The sequence below is a fragment of the Metopolophium dirhodum genome, chromosome 6, assembly GCF_019925205.1.
Source record: "Metopolophium dirhodum isolate CAU chromosome 6, ASM1992520v1, whole genome shotgun sequence".
Lineage (NCBI taxonomy): Eukaryota > Metazoa > Arthropoda > Insecta > Hemiptera > Aphididae > Metopolophium > Metopolophium dirhodum.
The window spans coordinates 5,594,536-5,610,143 of record NC_083565.1 but is presented as its reverse complement, the minus strand read 5'-3'; the positions used below and the strand labels follow the sequence as shown (position 1 = coordinate 5,610,143).

The window sequence follows — 15,608 nt, the reverse complement described above, 5'->3', positions numbered from 1 at the left end:
CCCCCATTAACAACGGCTACATAATAATATATATGTATACTTTAAAGCACATCTAAAACATGAAAGACACATTTGTTTGAGAAAGGAAAAAAGACAGTTCTGCTATAGTAAACAATGGCGAGTGTAAATAAAAATTCTTAAAAATTCTGCTGTCTGCTTTTACCGGGCTAAAACACTTCAAAGACAGCCTGACCAACTATTATAATACATTGTAAATTACATATCAAACCACTCCTATACTTAGTTTCATTACCTATAGTATCCTACTATTCTTTAAAAGAAAAAACTGATTATGTAAAGAAAAAAAATATAAATAAAAACCACAACCGTTTTGGTTATTTTCTAAGACGGCGTCTTGTGTAGGCTATTTAATAGCATATGTGAGTAGGAGTTGTACAATATTGTCATCGCATCTATCATAGTTTTATGCATGCCAACTACCTTGCTACTACGTTAACAATCAACAAACAATAACATTTTAAAATTGTTTTTATTGTATGGGAATTTTTATTAATTGCAATACTTTGTCCCAGTTGCTTATTACAGTTTATTTTAAACACAAAAATGAAGTAAATATATTGCAAAATATCAAAAAATAAAATATACAGGACTTTAAATTTAAAAGAACATAATTAATAATTTAAAGTTAAAGATAATTTTAGAAAAACGTGTGTGCACTTAAAAATATATATATAATGTGTACATACATAATATATAAAATGTTCATTATGTTGAGTGATATTGTTTAGAACAAATGCGTACCTATCTATAATTATTGAATTACAAATAACAACAATTATAATTAACCCTTTATTGTTAAATTAAAATGCAATACCACAAAACTTTTAATTGTAGTCATTTTAGTTGTAGGTAGTAATAAAAATCACACAATAAAGAAATAAAGAATTCCATATACTCTACTACTCATAATTTTTAAGTCTTATAGTATTATTAAAATAAAAATGACCTACTGTATAATTGTTTTGAAAGAACAAAAGAATATTAATTTTACCTACAATAATTAATCTGGCCATGAAAATAAATGATAAATTATGCTAATAAGTAATAATTAATGTAGTTTAAATGTAAATTTTTTCTTCACTTTAGCACAATATTGTGCAAAGTTATAATGAAATAAAATTTCTACATCTAACAAAGTAGATGAAATATATTTTATATATTTTTTACGTTTCCAGACAACTATTTCTATTAAAATAAATTAAAAAATAAAAACATCACGAAAATTCAATAATTGCTTTTTATGTGATCACAATGAACTTTAAATTTCTATTAAACTCTAAAAATATACTGACACATCTTGTAAGAAGTTATTATTTTATTCCTGTAATAATTCTCAAATTTAATGTTGAAGTATAATACTAAGTATTCTAATTATGTGGAAACAATAAATTTCACATTACGAAAACGACACAGCTGTACATGGAAGTTCACTATGGGACAAGGACATAAAAAAATCCAAATATTACTGTTAATATGCTATTAAAGTGAATTTATAACTGAGAAATGAATTAAATTTATAGAACATTTTCATATTTGAAATGTATTAATGTATCTTTGATTCAATATTCAAGTAAAATATACCTGAACCATATGTAAAATATGTTTTTGAAATATTATAAATAATCACCTATTTCATTGTTTAGAATATTAAATTCCTTACCATATCAATTTTTTATTTTCCTAGTATTATGTACTTAATAATATAGTACATTTCTACTTAATTTGTACTTACAGTAATAATTGTAATTAAATACAAATCATTATCAGATAAAACTATAGGTACATGACATATTATATAGTACACTATTATGTATGGGCTACTATAATTCTAATTTGATGGTTTTTTTTTTAATTATGCTATTCCTCATTTTACTACAATTGTGTTATTTTTTTAAAACACAAGTATTTACTTTGGATATGACTCATTTACCTTTATTGAATTAGTAATTTATTAGATGATGATTATTTTATAAATCTTATTACTCTCGTTAAAAATATTTTTCTCGTAGATTAAGCTATTGCATATAGTATGATGTTTTTAGTACAATAACAAATCCATCAGTTCAATTTGAAATATAATTAAAAATAAAAAATACAAAATATAATAGCGTCATTAGTATCTAATAAAATTTTTATATAAATGTTTATAATACTGACTAATTATTTTAATTATTATTTTGTGTTAAGTTCTGGTATAGATTATAGGTATGTTATTTAGTATTAATTCTAATAGAATACTGAAATTTATTTTTTATCAAGTTATATTATAATATATTGTATTGATTTATAGGAAAATATAACTTTGATACATGTTTTTAAAAAATATTTATTTTCCGACGTGTTTTTTTACAACTGACAAACTAGCAATAATAATATCTTGAATACATGTTCTAATATTTAAATTCATATTCGCAATATTCGTACTTAATACACCTAAATGGTTTTTACTAAGAACTACTGGATTTCTCGTATATTATAATAAAAAAAAAACAAAACAAACAAAAATCGTAATTGACAAACAAACCAGGGACGCGACCTGCGCATTACAAAATAATATGTGAAAACACAGACAGCAGCAGTACAAACAACCCTGGGGAGCGTTGGCGTCACGCCGGTGGATATACATATAATATGTTTATTTTTTTGGCAATAAAACGCGAATCTTCATAATTGCGCACGTCTTGATATAATCACTACATTCTGCGCTCTACACACACCCGCACGGGTCGAGAATTGATATATTTTGTTTGCCGTCAGTACACACTGTCTTGTGATATTATATTATAATATAAAATATAAGATGTATAATAACCTGTAGGTAGGTGTATAGTGCGTGTTTTGACATGTATAAAACAAGAAGTCTTCCGCCGTCCCTCTCGCGCGCCGCCGCGTTTCCGCGGACGAAAAGAATATTATTATAAACCAATGTACAGTTACGCAGCACCCGTGTGCTGAGCGCGTATGACAATATACAGAAATATAATATTATGTGTTGCAGTGATATAATATTGCAGCGAGTTGAAATCGATTCAACCGGAAAACCCGGCGGGGAAGCAAACTTTGAGATCGTCCTGGTCGTCGCCGTTGTATAGTGTGTCGTGGTGTCGTCGCCTGCACGACCCGCGGTTATAACGAACAAAGCCCAGGGGTCCAAAAGTGACCGATATCGTTCAGTTATGGCGCAAAATCTACAGGATTACAGTAATCCGTACACTTTATAATGTATACGTATTATATATATTATTATACTGTTGTGGTCCGTGCAGCCGCGTATTTTGCATAATATCGATTGTCGCGAAATCTGAGTAGGTATTTGTGCAACTCCTCCTCCGACGACGACTACGCCGGCCGAGCACGGTGCATAGTAATTTATATATATATATATATATTATACCACTTTATACCAATAGGACGATCGTTTTGTTATATAGGGAAACGCAAGTCCCGTGTTCATTGCACGCAATTTTTCTGCACCCGATAAATTCTTTTAATATCCTTTTTATGTCTTTCTAAAAGTCACAGTTTCCATGGCAACCGAACTGCAAAACAATATATAACAATATTATGATAATCGCGAAATTCATGTTCATCGTTTAAATGTTATTACGTTATATCGATCTATCGTTATTCTATTATATCGATTATTATTATTTTAACGATTTCACTTGGCTCGCAACAACACTGACCACCACAAACATATATTATCATATTATATGATTCAATGTCTTTATTTGCAGAAAATAATTTTTTTTAATTTCAACATAATATGCGTTGTTGAATCAAAAATTCACAAGATTAAGTTTATTATTATATTGTCATTGATGGTACATTTTTGATAGACGAATACTCAGAAACTTGTTTAATGATGCATCAATAATATAAAATAAATAACTATAAGTTACAAACATAGTGAAACATAGCATCTGGTAACACGTATTATGTAGTATTGTAATACAACAATTTTTAGTTTAGAGAAAAATAATAAATTATCAGTATGTTTACGCGCAGTAGTTCATCTAATTAAAAATTAAGGTGCAATTCGTATACTTACAATAATACCTATAGAGGGGACGGAGTGGTCAAGCGGACTAAGACGTCGGCTGCGACGCAGCCGACCCGAGTTCGATACCTCGGCCGCGGGCGGCATTTTTCTTCGGGCAAGTCACGGTGTCCGGAGAACAAGTGCCGCCATCCCCCCACCCGGGGCACGGCAGAAACCTACGGGTGCCCCATTAGAAATTCTGCCAAAACACAACACACACGTGTACCAACCTACCCAATTTAAAAACCTACAGTGCCTTACCCCACACCCAATGGCCTATGTTGCCGCGAGTTACCCAATAAAAAAAAAAAATAATAATAATACCTATAATATATGTATTTAAATTATAATTAGTTGTAAATACATATTTCATTGACATCTGAGAGATGTTTGTCATATTTTTATAGTATTCCTACTTGCGGTTCATTTTATATACGCGATATGTTACAATATCGTACCGGGAAAGACGATGGAAATTAGCAAAGTCCAATATTGTGATGTTAATAATATAATATTATGACATATACAATGTATACTATAGATGATATTTTATTTAAAATCGTTTGTTCAAGCGTGAAAACGTACATTCAGACCTTCGGCTTGTGTTGAGCAAAAAGTATTATTTGGTGTGTATTATTTGCGTGTACTTAGGCTCGAAATCCAAACAAAAGGACCCGCACCACAATGATAATAAAATATAAACACAAATGTTGTAACAAATTACGTTCTCGTTACTGTTAGCAGTTAGCAAAAGAATCGACCACGCTTGCTTCACACTCCTCCCCATCCCTCCACAACATTAAGAACACACAAAAACAGTGTTGCTATTACTCAAAGAAAATCCATTCCAGGCCAACCCTATAAAAAAAAAAAATACGAAGATTTTCGAACAAACAACGGAATCGCATTAAGAAAAATTAATAAATAATGTCAAATGATACTTGTCCGAGCGTCGAATTGCGTATATTTTGCCCAGGGATTATCCGGGCTTTGTTGCAGTAAAGAATTGATAAATTATGGGTTTAAAATAATTTTTCTAATTTATAATACATCATAATTTGAACATTTCTAATATTCGTTTAGTAGAACCAATCCAAAGAAAAGTAGAAAAATAGATAATAAAGTTTAATCAACCCTTACGAACTAATTACTTGGTCCCCAATCTATTAATTTATCAACTTACTAATAAAATACCTACTCTGATACGAAAACTATAACGATTGCGCTGTGTCGCTGTACCTTTAAGACCGCAAGTAAAATATATAAAGGCTATTATGAAACCCATACAATTTAGAGTTTAATACTTCAATTGATGAGATAAAATGAAGAATATAGAAAACCTATTCAAATATTATTTTATAAAAGTATTTGATAATAAAGTTCAAACTATTTCATTGTCTCACTCAATATTTATTTTATACGAGAACGTGGAACTTTTAAAGTATAAAATATGTAGTATAAGATTATGAAAACCAAATGAAAAAGTTTTCGTTCGTTCTATGGTTATTTTCAAAATGATTGTGTTTTTTTTTTTTTTACAGAACATTTATCAAGACACTAATGATGATTCAATACGATTGCAATTTCCGCCACAAACTACTTTACGCCTAGCCCAAAAATATAAGACTAATAGTTGCCTAAGAAACATTATATAGATGTAATTAAAATGTTAATACTAAATTTACTATTCATAATTCTTATTCAAAATTATACTTAAATGTAATATGTATAGCGTTTTGATCAATTAACTGTGCATGTGATGTGTATAAATGAAAGTATATTTATTACCACTTTCTACCAATATAATATAATACTGTTGTGTATACATATATATATATATTACTATTATTCTTCATACCTAATAATGTGTTTAGTAAATTAAAATGTTAATAATTTTACTATAGTTATGTGCTTTTAAAATATTCATAGTTGTAGTGTTAAGATTTAATATTGTTCAAACGTATTTGTATGAATATAATATATAATATTATAATACACCTAGCGTAAATAAGAGAAAAAAAATGATAAAACTAATTTTTAAGTTGTAACTATGTTTTTAAAATAATTTTAAGCAAAACAATAATTGTTGTAGTGTATAATGTGATTCGACTTTTGTTTTATATTTCTTAATTTTTGTTACCTAATATGTTTGTGCCACGCAATTCATGTAATGAGCCCACATGTTTTGTGTCGTACAAACTATTGTTGATTAATATAATTTATCCTCCGCCTTTTTTTTTTTTTTTTTCAAGCACGGCAATGTAACCATATTTTTTATATATACAAAATAAAATGTTGTTTTCAATTCACCAAATTATGTGTACTCTTCATTGTCAAGAACTGCATAATTACTACAGCGAGAATACTTCTTACAACAACGAAATACACGAAATACAACGTGGTATATCTAAAATATTCTTAGAAAATATACAGTCTCGAGACAGATTTGATTTATAGAGAGCTCTTTTTTAGTTTAATTTACATGAAAGTTTTTTTTTTCTCAACGAAATTAACGATAAAAAACATTAAACATTTTATGGCAGGTACATTTCTGTTATCCCTGACTGTATTTATTTTTTTTCAAATCCATGACCATATGCAGTCTTTACTACCACTTGATTAGCATATTCAATATGCGTCTTCTCGATTGCCTATTTATTTATATTTAAAAACGGGATGAGCTTAATTACCACGATACTAAAAACGGTTAAATACATTACATATCATTGTTATTAATAAGTTGTGATAAACTTTAAAGTTAGTTTTTCTTTAAAGTTTATTGAAATCTAGAATTATATTTTTCGTAAACAAAATGTATATAATAACATCCCAAAAAAATACAAATCGTTTTAAAGTACGTCATAATCTATCATTTCTAAAATATAAACGTCTATAATATTATAAGTATAAAGGTACATAATATATTAATAATTTTGAGTTTGGTATTAAAAATAAAACCATCCATTTATTCCTCATCCACGTGAATCTGTGTTATAATAATTTTGTTTGTATTACTAAAACCAAACAAGTGTCGTGTACCTTCCAAAAATAACTATAAAATGTAGTTTGAAAGACGATTGCAGAGTTTGGTATGAAAAAACGAGTAAAAAAATAAATTAAATTGAGTCGTACACTCTTAACTGGTTAATTATCACTAATAAGTAATAACTAATGCTTATGAATTGAATAATGAATAAATAAAATGAGAAGCACGACGACCAACACTAACCTATCATTTTAACGGATTATGTAGGTATACAATATACCATATACGTGTATTACATAATATCTATCGAATAGTCGTCTAAAAAAAGAAATGATTAAAATAAAATTTCAGCGAAGAAAATATTTATTTTTATTAATAAATTTATAACCCGCAGCGAACTTTGATATTTGCTACACCCAATTTTTCTAAATTATAATATTTATATATTAAATTATTATTATTATAGTTTACAATAAGTTTTATCACTATTGTCTATATTTGCTTGTTTGGTGAAATCGATAGTAGCTGCAAGTCTGCAATTCTTAAATCTGCATAATATGTGGGTACGGTATTATGTCATTATATGCAATATGTTTGATCGTAGGGATGGTATCACATGTTGAGCATATTGAGGGATTATTGTTATACATTAGGCGGGTATGAGAAATTTGCGCGTGTAAAATACGGAGTCGTGTTGGCCTAACTTCGAATTTTCTCGGTAGGTCTGTGGTGAATGACCATATACATACATCGTGTTAAATTAAATTTATTTTCGTACATTTCCACCTTAAAGAAAATAAACTCTAAAGTGTATAGTGAAAACAAATGCTTGAATATAAATTTGAAAAATATGATGTGAAAAAAAAAAATAATTGTTGACGCATTATAAAATAAAAATGAACCGATTAAGTTTACGTGCAACACCATTATCCCGGAAGAGAATTAAAAAAGATTAATTTTTGAGTGCGACGAAAGTTCTTTTATATTTCACATTTGGTACCCTTAAAACCGTCGGGATTTTAATGGTCACGAGTGGCGAAATGTTGTCAAAACTTTCTTCGCGTTCTTCTGCAGTCTAATTTTTCGTTTGTAAAAACCTATGGACAAACTTTTACACCAATAGCCTACCTAAGACGAAAACTGCAAAAAATGGCGGATTTTTCGGTCGTTAAATGTTTGGTATTTAAAATTTAAGATTGAGACAGCCGCATGTCGTGAGTAGCCAGCCGGAATACTTGTTTCGACAAAGATGTGGATTATTATGATAGGTGCATTTTTATACATAGGTAAGGTAATTCACTCGAGCAACTTTAATTGTGGTAATGTATTACATTTTATATCATTAAGGTTTTTGGATGGTTTTCGCGCTTGTAACGAACACATTTAGTTTATTACTGACTACTGCCCGATAAATTGTCACAGTTGACGTTTTTGTTATTATTGTTGTTCATAATAATAATATGTTTATCATGCTATTATGCACAACACCCGTTTGTCTGCTGCAACATTCGCGACTGTTCATCGCTTTTATTCATGCAGCTGTTGTTCTGGTAGGGGTAACGCTCAAAGGAATCCCCCTTTATTATGCACTTGACCTCTTTTGCAGGTCGTCAAAAGGACGTGCACCCGGTGTAGGCCCCAAGAATCTTGGTGTTGAGTCCCATTCTTACATCTTATCTACTTTTAAATTTTAAGTAGAATATTTGGTTATGCGCCATTTACTTTGTACTTTCAAGCATTTCTCATTTTCTCATTATATATATTTATGATTATCGTAACGTTCACGTTATAGATACTATTATTGTTGTTGTAATATATTATTATTATCTTCATTATTAATTTCCACGAATGAACATTGTGGTAAGTGGAATATGATGGTTATGCGTTATTTACTTAATACTCTATCGTATTGTTCATTTTCTCATTATCCTTCTTTATGTTTTTCGTAGCATTTACATATTATTATCATCGTCATTAATTTGTAGTAATCAATCGTCCTACAAAATCTGAAATGTATTCAATTAAAAATTAACACAAATTATTATGCAATTTTCCAATAAGATTTGACAGTATTTACAGTTGTACTAATTAATAAAGATTTTACTACTTAAACTTGTTCATAATAAAAAATTATGAGATGCATAACTCATATAATAACTTATATTAATATTATATTATACATTCATATTACGTTAATATCAGTTTTAATTGATGTGTATGCATATTGCATACGTACTTAAAATTTTACTCATTTATGTTTAGTACGTAATTTATATTATAACAATAGAACCATATTCACAAGCTGTTAAATGTTGATCAATTAATTTCATACTTAGCAGAGTGAAGAATAAAATGTATTTCGAATACAAAATACCAACTTATTAAAGACGATAAATAAATTATTTGTAAAACAATTAATTCACCGTTTTCATAGTTATCTATAAATATAGTTTTATTATACCTTATATCGTAAAATTAAGTTTGGAATAATAGCTATAAAAAAAGGATGTAATAAAATCTTAAGGATTCATATAAGTGTGAAGTTATTAAACCAAGTCTAACCTAAATTCGTCTTAATCTCTTCAAGTTCGTGCCTACAATGTAAATGCATCGCATACAGTAAATCGTATATGCCATAGATTAATAAAATACAGGACATCACAGAAATAACTGATCAATGTAAATTTATCAGGATGAAAAAAAATGTTATTCATATTAATATTTTTTTTTTTAAATATATAACTGACAATAAGCATAGGTAATCATAAAATTAAATCATACAATTTAAAAAAGTATTTTTTTAATTGATCAAAATAAAAATTATTAAATAGTTTGTTAATTACTAAATGTAAAATGTATCAGATATTCTTACTACTCTCTGTATACGCCATACGATATATACTTTTATTAACATGGTTTCGTAGTAAATTATTTGATTCCATTTCTAAATCATCTGCAAATATAAACTAAAAATAAACCAAGATCCATCATAATGTATTGTCAATAAATTATTAAACGATAAAATTAAACAACAATTAATATGACAAACATATAAGAACCACTTGGGTTTCATAAAAAAAAAAAAATAGTTAAAATGTGTTTTAAAAATGGACAGAACACTCTTCATAACATACTGTCCTTAACAACGAATAACGACTGATTAAATACCAAAACGAGAATCGATTGTGAAGTTCAAGAAATAATTAAATTAATTACTCGGAAGAATGGAAATCAGATCCCTCAGGTCAACATTACAACATTTTTCCATTTCATAACTTTATATTTTAAATGTACACTAGAAAAAATAAGTACTTAAAATAATATTTAATATTTAACTTAGCTATAGTTCTCGATAAAGGTCAGGGGCTCCATTGGGGGAAGGGGTATTTACTTTGGCACTTTTTTTTCACAATTGACAAACGCGCTGATCGCCGTTGCATAGAAGTTAATAAATATTATGAAAACCTTTATGCGTAGTTAAAAATATAATAAAATACATGGAGGTAATGTACCTATATTTACTATTTTTATTATGGTTATGTATGACAAAAGCTAATTCCCAAATTCCAACTTTCCGATTTTTATAATTCATTAAAATATTAAATATATAACCCATCAACCCCATGCATGCACCAACATACATAAATTCATGTGTTCATTTCTATAATGAAGAAAAAGTGAACTGAAGAAGAAAAAAAATTATCCTGTTTAAATTATGAAAATTAAAAAAAAACGGAAATGGCGCTATTGATATAGGAATATTATGCAATATTTCAATACATAAATAATTAACAACGGTGTATGAAATATGTGGTATAAAGTTTTTAGATTAAACTTGAACAACAATAATAAATGATATATTATTGGGAATACTACAGCCATGAAAGAAGATCAAAATCATAGCAGTATTAATTATTATTACTTATTAGCAATTTGTACAGGTATTGCAGGTTTCGGGCTTATCAGAGTGTGACGTGACAACAATTAGCGAGATACATTAATTTCCTCTTATCGATGAAATATATAAAAAAAAAGTGTCATTTAAGTAAAAAAAAATTAAATCAATATATTTAATAACTAATTATTAATATAATTTATCATTTTAAACAAAAAATGAATAGTTAACTCTGAAATAATTAAATAGTCTACTTAAATTGTTCAAACTCCGCAAATTGTTCATACATAATTTATTTAATTCATACTTACAGAGAAGATTTTTCATGTCACAACATATATGATGTTTTAATGCGATCGCATACGATCTTATATTGTGTGCATTTTTCCAACATGACATTTAACTACCATAGAATCCCAACACCTCAATTCAATTTCAATTTTCACTGAATTTTGAATCACATAGGAGGTTTTTGGTAAACGTAAAACGTAAACGATATACTATGTAACACGTCATAGAGGTTTTATTTTTTATGTTTCATTAATAAATTGTACGTAATGCAATTACGCACATAATATGAGATATTATCATAAAATAGATATTTTTTTACTAAAATATACAGGATTACCAAAATATCAAAACAATCACGTCACAACGACATCATTAAAAATAGATTAATATATTATGCGGGCAGTGTACAATGTATAAACACTACATTGTTATTTGTTTTCAGTGTTTATTGTCGTTATTATTTCCATATTGTCCAGCGCATCAATTAAAACACCATCAACCAATGAATACAATATGATAATAGTATTACAGCTGAATTAGTGAATACAAGATTTATAATACCAACCTTTTCAGTTTTACATAATTCGTGTAGATAGTGTGGCGTTGAAGATAATTATAATATTATTTGTTTATGGAGTTTGAAAACCCTCAATTTGTATAAGAGATCACGTCAGACGATAAAAACTAACTAGAATTAAATATTTAATGTACATTTTATCGCGAATTACACCACTAAACGTATTATAAACATATTATAAACGTTTGAAAATCAATCACAAAAATAAGTAGATTTAAAGTCAGACATTTCTGAAAACCTAATCATGTATTGAGAAAATTCACAGATAACTGGTTAGAATATACTATATGGCAATGAAAATATATAAAACAACTACGTATAGTAAGTAGATTATAGGTACCTATATATTTTTTACTTGAGATATTCACTGTACCAAAATTAAAATAAACATATACATAAATTACATTTGGTTTATCATGTCGTAACGTACCTATTAAAAAAAAAATTTAAAAGCTAATATGTTCTTAAAATTGTAGTATGTTACAATCAATCCTTTCCAATACCTATCCAAATAAAGAAATAATAAAAAAAAAAATAGCTGTGCTGGAATAGATACTATATAAAAATATAATTATTTTTTTTTTTTTATATAACAAAAATGTAGTTGGATTCCACTGATTAAGTTTGGTACCTTACTTGACCCCCCAATGGGTTTTAATGATACTGTCTGTGGGTACTAATTGCATTCGTTCAATTACCGATCATCGTATAAAATAATTACCTTAATATCATGCTGAACGCCACTCGAGCGTTGAAGTGGAAAATATACAAAGTGGTCGATTTAACGTAAAACAAATATACAAATCTGAAAAATAAATTAATAAGCATCTTAATCGATTACCGGCTCTAGTTTTTTAGTATTTCTATCTTTCGCTATACCCTCAATTGAATATTATTAAGTAAAAATATCGTTTACCGCTGTACAGTATTTCTACTTGGAATTTCATATATTGTCAATAAAAATATTTCCAAATTGCACCTCCGAAAAATATATTATTATATTATTAGTAGATATGCAATATAACTCAAACGTCTAATGCATATTATAACATAGGTATAGGTATACCTTTACGATCCATATAGAAATTGGGGGGATGTTATTTCGACTTTATAATTTGTTAATTAATTAATACAACCCTCAATACAAAGAATTTTACAAACGCCATAGCTTAAAAGGTTAGAAATGTGTACCTTTAACCCGAAAATTCTGTACCCAGTCGTATATACCTACTGAGGGATAAGTAAACATTATTACCGAAAAATTATTAGAATTAAACATACGGCTGAGTTATCAAGCAAAAATCTTAGAGTTTCTGGTTTATTAGATTGTTATGTAGGTGGAACATACCATAAATAACCTTTTTACATCAAAATGTTTGTTCAACTCACCACCGAACAAATGCAACAAAGCGTTTCAATAATAATATACATATACTATATACCCATATAAATTACAAAATAATGTAGGTATTTTGGGTTATTATTATTATTATTATTATTATTATTCATATTACTACTTTCTTGTATTATAATTACAACTTTATTTTATATTCACAAACATATAAACAAATGTATTATTGTACTATGTAGTGTATATTCATATTTATCAAGTAATTTATATTTTACCTACAGCTGTTATGTTTATACACAATTTTTTGAAATGGAGCTTCTGTTCTTCGTAAGTAAATAAATATGCTTATTATATACACACTATTTATAATTAGATAACATAAAATTATATTATTGTATACGTATATTATCTTGTAGCTGATATACACATTTAAGAATATCTAGGAGCTTCTTATAAGATTCATAAGATTAATCCACAATAATAATTGATCAACTAGGTGCATAATAATAATATATAATATATCATTAGTAAGGAAAATATGCCATTAATGTTGCACAATTGATGTGATTTTATTAAAAAAAAAACAATTTTTAGAGCAAGAACGGACTTAAAAAGTTTTATAATATTCGGCGTATTTTATATACTCAACCGAAAATCGGATGTAGATTATACTCTGAGTATAATCGCGTGAATCCCATTTATTCTGTGATGAAGCTACGAAAAAAGTTAAATTTTACATAAAAATCCATAATGCATTGACTTCTGTTCGAAATACTTTTAGAATATAAAATGATTAATCGTTTTCGAATACCTTATATACTATTTATGGCCGTTGAGTCGTCCGTGTGTCTAGACTTTCGTTACAGTATAGTCATCATCAGCATTGATTATTATACACAAAATACTGCAAATTAATATTAATGATAATTTTGGACTACACTTGTAAATTAAAGTTGTATCATGGACTTGAATACATTATTTTGAGTAGAATGGTATGACATTAATTAAATCGTGTCCTTTATTACATCATATACAATGTACACTATACACTGTACATACTTTACAGTCGGTCTGTAAATCTAAACATGTATACACGAGAACATGACCACTGTCCATCATATTATATATGGCGTCATAATGTAATAAAATATCAAAAGAAATGTGAACAACAAACACATTTCTATTTCAATGCCACCACGCTTGTAAATATTAGCTAGAAGTTACTTTTGTTTCTCTGTAGACCGTAGATTTTTACTCGTCCGTGGTATTCGATCTGCATTTCGTTCAGTTTTTCCGAATAAAAAAAAAAAATGTCTAAAATCAACAATAGTATATTATTTTGATCGTACTGAATGCGGTTGTATGTTTTTGTAGAAAATTCCATTGTTATGTAGTACCTACCGCCAGTGTACACATACCAACGTTGGATTCGACTCGACGGTAGAACAATCATTATAGAACATACTTACCACACTTCGCGTGGTATACTGCAAAGTTTTCACATAACTCCGCAGCGACAAAAAGCATATGATATGTATATTTTTTTTATCATCACAACACAAACACACCACTGTGGATGAAAAATATAGTAAACATATAATATAAAAAAATAAAAACAATATGCATATATAGGTGTAACATGTGTGCTGCATTTGCCAGTTGCGCACGTATATTCGGACACGTTTCGCTGAAAAGCGATGAGTTATTATTTCGACGGAGGCTCACAAGCGTTGTAATAGAGGACGACAGCTGCAATAGCGTAGGCGCCTATATATTATAAGTGCGTTGTGCATTTTCTATAGCAAGACAAATCGTCCGGCGATGATGCCCAACACACACACACACACACACACACACACACACACACACACACACACACACACGCACAACGTCATAGACTACACACAGGCTATCTATCTGACTATAGGTATATAATATAAACATTTATATACACTACCGCGTCGTTTGCGGTGCGAGAGGGCAGCATCGCCAGCTGAGTAACATCAGCAGGTAGGCCACACACGCTATTATTTATATACGACAACTGTATAGGTATAGCATACGTGTATGGTAACCGATAATCTATATGTATATATTATATTTAACGCACAATGGCTGCTGGCCTTTTATTCCCGCAACCCTTTCATCTTGTACCTGCTATATATACCTTTGTGATATACGTCCCGCCTATCGCCTATTATAGGGGACCCTTTCGGCACACCAGAAACGCCATCTCACATAGTTTGATATATTATTACGCACGTGCCTATAGATATTGTGTACGTGTATAAAACATTGTATATATAATAGGCCCGACACACGATACATACAGATCCTTCGAACGGAAAAGATGGAACAATGGGACGCGTATACGATATGCATGCAGGACGACACAGCAGAGAGCCATTTATATTACGATGTATGTATACGAAGACGTTCTACTTT

General features: G+C 28.7%; 1 protein-coding gene across 3 annotated transcripts in view; it reads left to right on the top strand.

The window, feature by feature from the left end:
• Positions 1 to 6,310, top strand: part of LOC132946180 (prolactin-releasing peptide receptor-like) — a 223,072-nt gene extending 216,762 nt beyond the window's left edge. For all 3 annotated transcript variants that reach the window (XM_061016039.1, XM_061016041.1, XM_061016040.1), the window contains one exon: positions 5,605 to 6,310. The gene's annotated coding sequence lies outside the window, so the exon portion shown is untranslated. The remainder of the gene's footprint in view (positions 1 to 5,604) is intronic.
• Positions 6,311 to 15,608: the final 9,298 nt, after the last annotated feature.